Source organism: Nomascus leucogenys, chromosome 13 (genome assembly GCF_006542625.1).
Source record: "Nomascus leucogenys isolate Asia chromosome 13, Asia_NLE_v1, whole genome shotgun sequence".
Classification (NCBI taxonomy): domain Eukaryota; kingdom Metazoa; phylum Chordata; class Mammalia; order Primates; family Hylobatidae; genus Nomascus; species Nomascus leucogenys.
The window spans coordinates 20806679-20820162 of record NC_044393.1 but is presented as its reverse complement, the minus strand read 5'-3'; positions in this window follow the sequence as shown (position 1 = coordinate 20820162).

Below are 13484 nucleotides of genomic sequence, written 5' to 3'. Positions count from 1 at the left end.
GGGGCTTTGCCATGTTGGCCAGGCTGGTCTCGAGCTCCTGGCCTCAAGGTATCCACCAGCCTCGGCCTCCCAAAGTGCTGGGATTACAGGTGTGAGCCACCGTGCACAGCCTAACCCTGTGATTTTTACACAACCTCTTTCTCCTCTGTACCAAAGCATGTTACCCTCAAAATGTTTTCACCCAGCCAGTTAGTCTTTCGCCAATCTAGTGAAACTGAACTGTACTTACTCTGAGCCATGCATGCAGCTAAAAGCCTATGCACATTATCCACCCCACAATTCTCTTATTATTCCCCATTTACACGAGAAGAAACTGAGGCACAAGGAGGTTTGTTGATTTGGGATTGATTTGGTTTTAAGTTTTGTTTTCTTCCCCACAGCTCCTGGACTTTTTAAAATTCCTGGAATTGTGTCTCTCTATCATGGGGCTGGTACTATTACCATATGTTTCAGAAAACAGCATCTGTGTACGAAGCATTTTATTATACAACACAGAAATACATTTCACCCCAAATGATAGCAGTGAACCTCAGCCCCCAGAATCTCCTTCTCGCCTTCATGAAACAGAGCTGGGATGATAGCAGAGGACTCCAGAATGCACTGAGATTGTTCCTTGGTGTGAGGGGCCAGACAGCACACGTTTCTTCAAGCCATTCTCACATCAAATAAAACGTTGATAAATCATTGTTTCTCTAAGCTTGAAAAATGCTAATAACTCAAGACAAGACGAAAGTGAGTTTGTTGAAATCAACGTGAAGGATCGAGGGTACCAACTTGGAATGTAAAACCATAGAAAATACCATCTGGGAACACGGGAATCATCTGTCTTATCTGGAAGCCTGTCTCCAGAGTGGCAAACTTAGAGACTGGTTTGAGGACAGAGTGTACCCTGTGTGCTGGGGAGGGGTATAAAGGACTGGGATTGGGGGGGTGGCTCGAGATGTTCTTTTACCCATAAATACACTGTACATCACTGTCTGCCGCTGACGCTTAAGGATTGATAACCTCAGGGATGTTTCACTCTGGTTTTGCTTCTGCCTCTGCAATGTTTGAACTTGCATTTTCTGAGCCGCGTATGCAACGAAAAGCCTTACATGCATTACCCACCCTTCACCTCTCTTACTAGTCCTATTTACAGGTGAGAAAACTGAGGCACAAGGAGTTTTGCTGATTCAGGATTGTTACTGGTTTTAGGTTTTGTTTTCCTCCCGACAGCTCCTTTAAAATTCCTGTAATTGTGTCTCCCAATCATGGGCCAGGAATATGAGAATCAGCTGTGAACTTCGAGCCTGTCCATCTCAAAACTCTTCATCTCCAAGACATTTCAATAGAGCTTTGCCAGAAAACAAAAATAAATAGTGTTCGGTTTACCCAGAAGCCAAATCCCTTGTAATAAGTTCTGGGTCAGGTTCTTCTCAGAGCAGGAGAATGTACAGTTGTAGTTTGAGTTGATTTCATTTCTTCGAGGCTTTGCTTTTCTAATCTTTCAGGCCTTACCTCACTCCCTCAGGAACAGCTGAAATATGAGAAGAGACCATATGGCCCCCAAAAAGTCCCCAGATTAACCAAGATTGATGCCACCCAGGGCCCAGTTGGGGGTCAACGCCCTGTGTCAGGTGCGCTGTCTGTATAATTCCTGTTTCCTGTGAGAAGAGCATTAAAGGCCTGTGAATGTTTTAAAATGAAATGCAACCTCTTAATAATCAGGTTTCTCCACTCTGCTAGGATTCAAAAAAAAAATCAGCAACCGACAAATGTTAAAAATTTCCTCGCTGCTAATCATGCTTCCCCCTGCCTTCCCTTTCTTTCCCTCCTCTCTCTCTTCTAACATGAATTTATTTTCTATTTGAAAGCCAATCTCACTGGTTATTAGATATTCTCCCTGCTGTCACTATCAGTAAATTATTAAACAGCTGACCAAGCTTTGTTTTAAAATGATTCTCTTATGAAGCTCAGTGATATATTTGCTATGAATACTGAATGGTGCCGCGGTCTCTAAGGACAAGTGAATGATTCCTATTTACTACCTTTAGCAAAATGTGTGTGCAATTAGCGGCAAGAACTTGACTTGAATCACAGTTACTAGGGATGCCTGTAGCTCATTTACATGGAGCTCCCTTTACTCATTACACTCCTGCCTGGGAGAAGAGTCTTAAGATTCTAGGCCAGGTCACGAAATAGCATATAGACTTGTCTTTTGTCATTCCTCACCTCCTTTCTTGTCTTGCCACTGCTGAGCCTTGACATACCTGTGGGAATCCTTTGTTTCATGGAGCAGCGGGTTCTAAGTGAATTTTTGCTTAAAGAAAATAAACGTGATTGAGAGAAAATTACTTACCTGCGTCTCTGCTTCTCATCTATAAAATGGTCATCATAATTTCTACCTCATGGATTCTATAATGAGAACAAAGTGCTGAGCACAGTGCCTGGCATCGGGTAAATATTTGGGAGGTGATGGGTACTTATTCTCCTGTTGACTGCTGCATTAGTCCAAACTCTCAGTTGTAAGTGACAGAGACCTATCTCCAATTCACCTCAGCCAAAGAGGAAACACAGTGGCTTCCCTAATCAAACGGTGGTTGATCAGTCAAGGTCTAACTTGGAAAACAGAAACTGCTTCAAGTATTTGCAACAGAGGGGATTTAATGCAGGAAATTGGCTACACAGACGATGAGAGAGCTGAGAGACCAGGAAGGGGAAGGAAGGTAATGCACAAATACATGAGCGCAAGAAGCTACTGCCAGCCCAGAGAGGGATGGATACAGGTGCTGGAAGCCTAGGAGTACATGAATGCATGGAAGCTGGAACCCTGACAGATGTGTTCAAGGGAAGCTGAGGCCAAGGATGATACTCCTTTGCTGCTGGAGAAATTGCCCAACGCAGAGAAAGAGGAGGAGAAATTCCCTTGCTTCTCCTTTTCCCCTGCCTCCAGCATCCAATCAGCATCTTCCATTGGCCAAACCACTGGAAGCCAGCTGAAACAAGAGTCTCAGGGAATGCAGCCACCAGGGATCAGCCTCTCTGATTACAGAGCAGAGCAAGGAAAGGAAAGGCATGAATCTGAAGGCAAAAGGCTCAGGACCAGCCCAGATGGGAAGGGAAGTGTATGGCCAGCCTTAGATGCCAGTCAACCTTCACAAGGACTCTGCCTCTACCTCCTTTCTCTCAGTTCCTCAGCATTCTTCTCCCAGCACTGTTTGCCAATGGCAGAGAGCATGACTGAGGGTGTGCTCATATCCTCCTAATTCCATGTTCAGAGAAAACAGGATGCTTTTCTCCCAGCACCAATTTGAAGAATCCTGATTGGTCACATGCCCGTCCCTTGAACCAATGACTGTGGTTGAGTAATGAAATACTATGACTTGTTTAACTTGAGTCATGTGCTCATCTCTGTTGGCAGAGAGGCTAGATTTGATCTGAGAGTCAGGGGGAAGAGTGCAGAAAAACAATAGATACCCCCAAATTAGAGTAGGACTATTCTCTCAGTGGACTAAGTCAGAAAGTTTTAAGAGTGCAATGGTCATTAGTCGCGTTCACTGAATATTTCTAATTTTCCTTCCAGAGAGAGTGGGATGACATTTTTCTATCTCCTTAGAATTAAGTGTGACCAGGTGACTTGCTTTTGCCAAGGAAATGCAAGCAGAAGTGATCCACGTTGCTTCTAGGTGGAAGCTTTATAAGCAGTAATATGCCATCCTCTCTTTCCTTTTGATAGAGCGATTGACAATGTTGTAGATAGTGGCTGTTCCAGCAGCCTCAGTCCCAGAATGAGAAAACATGAGCAGAGCTTCCTACCAGTCCATAATGGGCATGTAGCGTGTGCCATAAACAAGCCTCTGTGTTTTAAGCCACTGCAATTTGCGTGTTGTGTATTACAGCAGTGTAACCTGAACTATCCTGACTGGGTCTATGAGAAAAGTACTCAAAGCAGTGATTCTTCTGAGCTTTGTACCAGGGGCAGCTGCCCATCAAAACAATGCTGGACACTAGCCTCAAAGAACCAAAAATGTTAATAGAGGACAGTGAAAGAAACTGGATAGTACTTGATGTTCTTGGAATCATCAACTGCTGCCACCCTACCTCCTCTCCCTCATGCCAGTCAACATATTTGCCCAGCTGGAAAATGATGGCTGTAATAAAAACTACCATTTATTGATCACGTGCCATATGCTACACACTGCATAAAGCATCTACTGGCATATTATCTTGACAACAAGTGTGTGCAATAGACCCATATTTCAGATGTGAAAACCAAGGCTCACAGCAGCAATCTAACGTCCCAAAGTCACAGAGCTGGTTGAGATGGAATTCATCCTCTAGATTGTCTGACTTCAGAATATGTGTTCTTTTTTTTATTCATTGGTTTAAAACAACAAAATTTCTTTCTTATCATGTAAAGTCTGCCATGGTTTGCACAATTTTTCAAGGGAGCATTCCATGACTGCACCACACCTCCCAATCAATAGATGCATCCTCACTTGCACAGGCAGAAGAAGAGGAAGGTGTAGAACTGTGCATCTACTTTTAAATGCATTTGCTCACATTTTGTTGGTCAAACCAGTCACATGGGCACACCTAGTTTCCAGGTGGCGGGAAAATATAATCCTATCAGATGCCTGAAAGGGGGAAGTAAAAAATATTGGTGAACAATACCAGTGGCTAACATTCTGAGTCAGAATGTGTATGTTCTTAACCTATAAAATAATATCTCCTTTATACACTCCTATGAATATCCCCCCATCTGAAAAAATCTGTTCCTATTTGATTATACCTGCATTGTCATTCCTTCCTAGATGCTATGATCATTCCTGTCCTCGATCATAAAAGATTTAAGAGACCTGATTGAGTAGTATTGGTGACTTGCTATCAAATCACTCTAATTGCTGGCTCCATGAAGGCTTTGACTCTGGCTCTGAAGACAACACTTTTGTCTTGACCCTTCTGACCAAGCTCTTTTTTTGTTCTCTAGATCTAAAACTAGGATCCCACCTTATACCCTTGTGTCTGAGCCACTGCTTAATACTGTGCCTGTAATGCCAAGCCCTCCAAGACAGGAGACTTGCTTTCACTGGTATTCCAGGGCTGGTTTCCTGGCACAGAGCACTAGTTTTGGTTAGGCATTGCTACCTCCTACCAGGCCTCCTTTTAGTGACTACTGACCTTATTCTGTAGTTGGCTATTAGGTTATGTCTGGAACACCCCACCCCAGCTGGTCTGCTTCAACTGTAGCTAGTTTAGTCCCTCCCACAGTTAACCAAACTTTACCTCTGATGGAATTCTTGCAACTGATGAGAATGTTGCCCATACTTATCTTAACAAATATAGTTTGGTCATCTGTCATGTGCCAATGTCAGACTAGGTACTAGATATAAATTAGTGAAGAAAATAGATACTCTTATGGCTTTAAGGAGCTTACTTTCTAATGAGAAGACACACAAGACAGATAATTACAACAGAGCATGCTGTACACTGTTATAGAAGTTTCTAAATTGTCCTGTTCCTACACTCACGGCTCCAAGAACACTGCTTTCCTGCCCCTCCTCTTTCCTGAATGTATATTATTAATATACGCCTATAGAGCTGGATTGCAGTACTACATTTCACCAGTATGTGCCGCCACCTAACACACGCTGCGCCCAAGCCCAAAAGTAAGTTTCTTTTATTTAATTGTGAAACCTTGGCACCGAAAGCCAGGTGAGAGTTGATGAGGCTTGACCAGGGCATCAGTTATTGAGACAAAGAGAAAGAAAAAAAAAAGAAGGAGTCAAGAAATATTTAAGAGGTAGAAATAACAGGATGTGAGGATGAGAGAGGGGAAGGAGACCAGTTAAGGAAGACACAGACATCCTGAAAACTATGTAGATAATACAAACAAGGAAGGGCTTAAGGAAGCCCACATCAAATGCTGAGGCACAGTTTCAGTTATTAGCTTTAGCTGATGAATTTGGTGTTTCCACCATAAAGGTATTTTGGTAATAAACCATCTCTTACTTAAATGACAGTGACTAGGATTGTCTTTAGCAAACTCATAACTGGAAGCCATCAATCCACCAAGTCCCACAACAGGATTTGATCCCCTTGCAGCTGGCAGGAGGTTAGAGGAAATCCCCCATGAATGTCCCTGAACACATATGATTGCTGTATTAGGCCGTTCTCACACTGCTATGAAGAAATACCTGAGACTGGGTAATTTATAAAGAAAAGGGGTTTAATTGGCTTATGGTTCCACAGGCTGTACAGGGAGCATGATGCTGGCCATTTGCTTGGCTTCTGAGGAGGCCTCAGGAAACTTACAATCATGGCAGAAAGTGGAGGGGAAGCCAGCTCGTCTTACGTGGCTGGAACAGGAAAGAGAGTGGGGAGGTACTACATACTTTTAAACACCCAGATCTCATGAGAATGCTATCATCAGAACAACACCAAAGGGATGGTGCTAAACCATCCATGAAGGATCCACCCCCATGATCCAATCACCTCTCATCACGCCCCATGTCCAACATTGGGGATTACAATTGAACATGAGATTTGGGTGGGGACACAGACCCAAACCATACCAATCACCTATGGGATGATATATCATTATCTCACTAATTGTTTCCAGTTCTGAAAACATGCATTACAATCCCCATTTCATGGAGAAGAAAGTAGAAGAGTGATAAATTTGAGGGACTCTTCTATGCTGGAAATAAAACTATGCCTCAAAGAACTCATAACCTTTCAATTGCATTGTATTTCCTAGAAGTGTCCACCAGATTTCTGTAAAGCACCCTGAATCCAGCTTGAAGTTGTCAGCCTTCGGCACCTAGAACTGTTGTTTTAAAAACCATTTATTGGGAGATATAACAAAGAAGTGGCAGAGCCCCAGGAACAGAACCTTATATCTTAGGGACCAACACCTGTTGTCGGCTGGATCAAGAAGGACCAGGTGGTAACTTGAGAAAAGCAAATGCTGCCATTCACTTTGATCCCATAGGCGTTTACTTATTGAAAAGTGGATGTTGAATTTGGAAGCCTGGCTCAGAAAGGCCCAAGTGCAGAATCTGGTTCCAATAAGTCAATCTAATATTTTAATTAATCATCACATTTTCCAGCAGGCTCTGAAAGCAAAGAGAGTGATACGCTTTATCTATTCCTTAGAATGAGAGGAGGTTCTATGGAGATGGCAGAGTTAAGAGTTGGTGCTGTTCATCTTCAAAGGGACTCACTAACATAACAAACACTTCTTTCTCAACTTCTGAATCCATGAAGCCTCAAGTGGAAATACTTTCTATCTGTTGAAAAAGCATTCCAGTCTATGGAATCAGTCTCTTGATAAGGCAGTAATTACTGGAGCAATTTTAGCAGGTACAAAGGCATTTTTAATAGTTTTAATTATGCAAGGGCCTGATTATCTAGTCTGTAGATCAGAGGCCAAGGCGGGGATAAAACTTATGAAAATGGTTACCATGACAGGATAAAGGGAGAATTCAGCCGCCTTCAAACAGAAAGCTGCTCTCTGTGACTTTGCAGTTACATGTTTGTGCCCTGCAGTGCTCACAGAGGATGGACCACTGGACTGGGCACTTACAGTCCTGGGGTCCAGGCCTGGCTCCACCGCCGATCTGCTACATCCTTGCCTGATTCACTTTCCCTTATCAGGACTCTAAAATTAGTAGGTTGGGGGGCGGGGAAGGTATAGGGAATACAATAGATGGTCTCTGGGCCTCTGTCAAGTGTGCTACATTCTATAGTTCCATAGGGCTTTTTTAAAAGTATAGATTCTATTGAAATGTTTTCTGTGGACAATGAAAATCCAGGGGAAGTTTATAAGCACGTAAGGGCTTTGATCATATTTTGAGTTAGGAAGACAGCCACCGTGTAGGGCAGATCAACGTGGGGAGAGAGTGGTAAAAGGTGACATGAGCCATGTCTGACAGATGAGTATGTTTTTACCTGAATGTCTGCTTTTGGATAGAACAAAGGCCACCCCTGTTTATGGAGCCTTTCACCTCTACCTGTGGCCCCATGTGAGGTACTGCAGAGACACAGGCTCTGCCTTCAGGGAGTTTGCCAGAGCAAAGACGCTTTGCTCAGATGGTAGCCCACTGATGGGTCTATCTGGAGGATGATGTCAGAATATTCTGGAAGCAGAGACATTGTCCACTTTCACTGACATGGCAAGTCATGCCTGGAGCCTCTCTGTATGAACCTTCTCTGCAGATGCAGTGATGAAACCACCTCACAAACACACCTAAGCCCTGTGTGGGCTTGATGGCTTCCCTCATGGACTAATTGCCTCACCTCCAACATCACTCCTGACATGCACACCTAGCTTTTATCCAGGCTCAAGTGGTAGGGATTCCATGTATGTTTCCCATATGAGAAATTTTCAGTCAATGTTGGGACAGTTGACAAAGCACTTTCCAATTCGTTCTCTTGGTTCCTCCAGCAACCCACACTGAGTTCCTTCTGGACTCCATCTCCTAGAGTGCAGCACAGAGGTTAAGAGGAAGACTATCTGGTTCAAATCACCACTTTGCCACTCCCTGGCTGTGTGACGTTGGACAAGTTACATAACCTTTTTGTGCCTCCGTTCTCCTATACGTAAAAAATGTACTGTTATAAAGATTAAAGTGGAATGCCTTATAATAGACTGATGAATGTTTGTGCCCCCCAAAATTCATATGTTGAAATCCTAATCCAAATATGATGCTATTTGGCACTGGGGTTTGGGGGAGGTAATTCAGTCATGAGGGTGGAGTCCTCTTGAATGGGATTAGTGCCCTTATGAGAAGAGACCAAAAAGCTAGCGAGGTCTCTTTCCACCATGTGAAGATGCAAGAAGTTAGCAATCTGCAACCCGGAAGAGGGCCCTCACCAGAACTCAACCATGCTGGGACACTGGTCTTCCAGCCTACATAAATGTGACAAATAAATTTCTGTTATTTCTAAGCCATTCAGTCTCTGGTGCTTTGTTATAGCAGCCTGAATAACTAAGACCTGTCTGTACATAGTACATGTACTGTAAATGAGAGATAAGTAAATAACGATGTACCTTTGTGCAGTTTTCTCTGAGTCTATAAGATTCAGTCACCCCATTACTAAAATGGGACAGTAATCCTTACGCATTTATTTAACAAATGTTATTTACTTAAAATATTTACTGTGCTCCTATTAAGTGCCAGTCACTGCCATGGGAGCTGGAGATACCACACTAAATAAAACGAAGTCTTCATCTTCGTAGAGTTTGCTTTATTGTAGGTGCAGGGAGCAGGCAGGACAATCAAATAAATGTACGATATGGAAAAATAGAAAGCAGATGAATATGGTGGTATGTGTTTTTTAAGATATAGTGGTCAGGGGCCCAGCGCGGTGGCTCACACCTGTAATCCCAGCACTTTGGGAGGCCGAGGCGGGTGGATCACCTAAGGTCAGGAGTTCGAGACCAGGCTGGCCAATATGGTGAAACCCTGTCTCTGCTAAAAACACAAAAACTAGCCAGGCATAGTGGCGCTCACCTATAATCCCAGCTACTCGGGAAGCTGAGGCAGAATTGCTTGAACCTGGGAGGTGGAGGTTGCAGTGAGCCAAGATTGTACCACTGCACTCCAGCCTGGGCAACAGGGCAAGACTCAATCTCAAAAAAAAAAAAAAAAAAAAAAAAAAAAGATATAGAGGTCAGGGAAGGCTTTTCTGAGGGGATGGCATTTGAGCAGTGATATGAATCAACTTAGCAAGTGATTTGGAGGCAAAGAGTGGATTCCAGTCATAGGGGAGAGCTGGTGAAAAAGGCCTGAGGCAGGACCATGCATGACATGTGCAAGGAACAGCTGAGGCCACTGTAGCCAGAGTATAGCAGGAGAGGAGAAAGTGGTAGGTGAGATCCCAGGGGAAGACTTGGGGCCTAGAGCTCACAGAGTCTCACAGGCCAGGTCAGGACATAGAGAGTATCCTAATGTGGATACTCTCATTGGAAGCCCACAGTAGGATTTGAGAGAAGAGTGTGATGAGTGTGGGCTGACATGGACACTAGTTACATAGGGCATGGCAGAATGTGAAACTGTGGTCCACCACAGACAGACACAAGGTGTTCAAGAAGTTAGGGGAGAGAGATTATTTCAGACTCCAGAGAGCTTCAAGAAGGCAGCAGCATTTGAGCTGAGTATATGTTCAATGGGAGGAAGCCAATTTTCAAATGAAGGAGAAGCAGTGAGCATGATGCTTATGGGGTTTATTTGTTGATTTATTCATTCATTCACTTATCACTGGCCCCTCTCTGCACTGCATCCTGTACTAGGTGCTAAGGATACAGTGGTGTGTCCATTATATCCAGCCTGGCCCCTGTCTTCAATGAGTTCACAGTACACGTTGGGTGGAGAGAATAGCTTAGGCTGGTGCTAATTCTTGTTAAGCCCCTAAGATTCCAGGCTTGTTACTGCAGCATAACATAGGTTGTGATCTCCAGTACTGAGTAAGGTGCTGGTCATGTGTCAGCTTTCCTAACAGGTAGATATTTGTCACAAAGGCCATGACATTGATGATATTCCCTCTGATTGAGACAGCTCCATCAGTAAACCCTCTTTACATTTATACGATCATCTTCAAGAAAACCTGTAGTGCATTTGGCCACCAGTATGGTACCAAGGTCCTAATAACAGTTCATCATCTCAAAGAAAAAAGTGAAAAACAAAACTAAAATCCATCCTGAGATAATAAGTCATCCCAAAGAACAGTAATCTAGCCTCAGTTTTAATCAAGCTCTTTAAGGAGTGCTTGCTTTGTGCCAGGGACTCTTCTAAGTGTTTCACAACAATTAACTCATTTAATCTTCACAACAGGCTGTAGCCCTGCACACACACTTCATCCTCACTACTTCAGCACACACTGCCTGATGTCCAGCTGTCAGCTCATGCATTGCTTTGCCTGAGACCTTTCTCTTCCTGACAGAGCCCACGTTGCAGCCTGAATGGCAGGCCAAAAGTGTCAGGGAATTAACACCCCCACCGGGCATATGCACTCACACGGCACATGTACATTCATGCACTTGCACACGAAAGCAGTCCTCAATTAAGGCTGCCTTGGAGTTGGTGTATAAATACCCCACCTCCTTCACCCCTGGATTACACATTTTACCCTGAGTGTTTTACAGTCTCCAGAGCTCCCCAGGGGGATTAAGGTCAAGTCACCTGCAGTGGTAATTTGCTCTTTCCAGTCTTCCTTTACTACTCGTCTACCTTCACCTCCCAATTAACTAATTGCTCTTAAATCTATGTCTCCGGGTGTTCCCCTGAGGGAACCAGCTTAAGACAACCCTTTCTTTGAGGGAAGAAGGTACCATGATAATCATCCTTATTTTGTAGCCAAGAAAAGTAAATCAGAGTTTTCAAACTTATTGAGAGAGAGGCTGAATAATTTGCCCAAGGTCAGAGCTGGTGAGTGGTAGATCCAGGCTTCACACCCAGCCACCAGGCTCCAAGATCCATGCTATTAACCCCGCCACTCTACTGCAAAAACAACCCAAACCACTGAGCACCTGCCTCATTTCATTGGCTTTGTGAGATACACAGGTTGGTGAGCTACATAGATGAATACACATTGTTCCAGATTCATCTATAACCTTCTCTTTGGAGATTCCAGCATGTAATTCAGAAGTGTGTTTGAGAAGGTATTTGATGTGATTTTCAATGCAGTGGCAGCCACAAGGTGATTCATCAGCCGGCTCTCTTTGACAGTGAATTGATCTCCCAGGTCAGGAAGCAAACCTCAATTTACGTAGGATGCACTTGGAATGCGCCCTCATAGTAGCACATGGGAGATAAAGCACAGTCAGTGACAGTTCTTGTCAATGAGTTTGTTATGGCAAGAGGGGAGATGTGGGGCTTTCCGGTCTGAGTGCTACTGCTGACACTCCAGATGTATGCTTTTTTTTTTTTTTTTTGGTATGATAAACACTTTGTCTGAGTCTTTTAGCCCTGCCTGTCAATTCCTTGACATTTCCACGTCCTCTTTTGATCCAAGTATCTTCATCCAATATCACAAAAGCAAAACAAGTACTTGGTTCTCAGGCCATCAACCATTCTTTTTTCTTTCAAACTAGATCTCTCTGATTTTTCAATTTTGTTTCATGTCCGGATGAGTAATTTCAGGACCATGAGGTTGGTGAAGTCTGAGCTTCCCCACTCAGAATTTCTTGCCTTTGTACAAAAAGAAAAAAAAAAGTCCATTGTAGCAAATTGTCCGTGTGATTCATTTGTTGCAGTCGCTGATGAAAAAATTTTTTTCTTGAAGGTCTTTCGAAGATCCTGCGCCATGATGATAGGAAATAACCCCAGAAAGTGAGAAAAGCAAGGCACAAAAACTTAATATTAGTTTGATTTTGCCATTAGAAAATCTTATTCTTTTTGCTTTTGGGGCGAAATTTGAGCTATAGAGAATGATAAATTGAGAAACAGAAGATCTGATCAAAACTGCCTCTGCTAGCCTAAAGATTAATGTTTTCAAAATACAGTTTTATTTTTCTTATGTCTAGGTTTTCTGTTCTTTATTCATACCTTTAGAGAAATTAAAATTCATATGACTGGTTTCTTCCTGCTTCTCATAAAAGCTGATCATGCTCGACCAACAGCTAGAACTAAGTTTACAAGAAAGAAAGGAGGGAGGGAAGGAAGAAAATGGTGAAATGGGAGAGAGGGGGAGAAGGAAGAAAGGACAGGAGGGAGGAAGGAAGAAAAATAGTATGTGGAGGACATTCTTTCCATTTCAAAACTGTAACCACCTCATTGACTATCTACAATGAAAATTCAATGGGCAGTCGTTCAATGCCTCACTTAACTCCATCTGTGTACATTCAACCTCTTAATGCCTTAATTTTAGGGCAGGCCCATTTTATCCTTTTCATCATCTCAGGCACAGAGTAGTGGTAACTTCAGTCCAGAAACAGTTTCTTAGTGTACTTCATGCAACACATCTACCTCGAGGCACTTCTACACGAAGACACTTGCTGGATTCTGAAGGGCTAGGAAGATGAATCCGATACTGTGTCAGTCAAGAGATTAGGTTAGACCTAATCTGGCTAGGTTAGGCCATGTGACAACCTCCAAATCTTGGTGACTAGAAGCAACAAAAATGTATTTCTTGCCTATGCCACATATCTGTTGTGGAAACACAGAAGCCTTCAATCTACAGTGTCCTCACTCGAGGACCTAGGCTGAGGGAGGCTCTATCTCTGTTCTTCCATGATTGCTAAAGCAAGAAAAACGGGATGTGGAGAATCCCATACTGACTTTTTCAAGACCCCACCTGGAAGTGGCACAAGTGACTCTGCTCACATTTGATTGGTCAAAGTAAGTCACATGGTTATGGCTTAGTTCCAGGAGATAGGAAAACACAGTCCTATGTGCCCACAAGAGGAGACAATTAAAATATTTGGTGACCAGCTGCAATGGTTTGAATGTTTGTCCCCTCTGAAACTCATGTTGAAATTTAATCTCCTTTGTAATAGTATG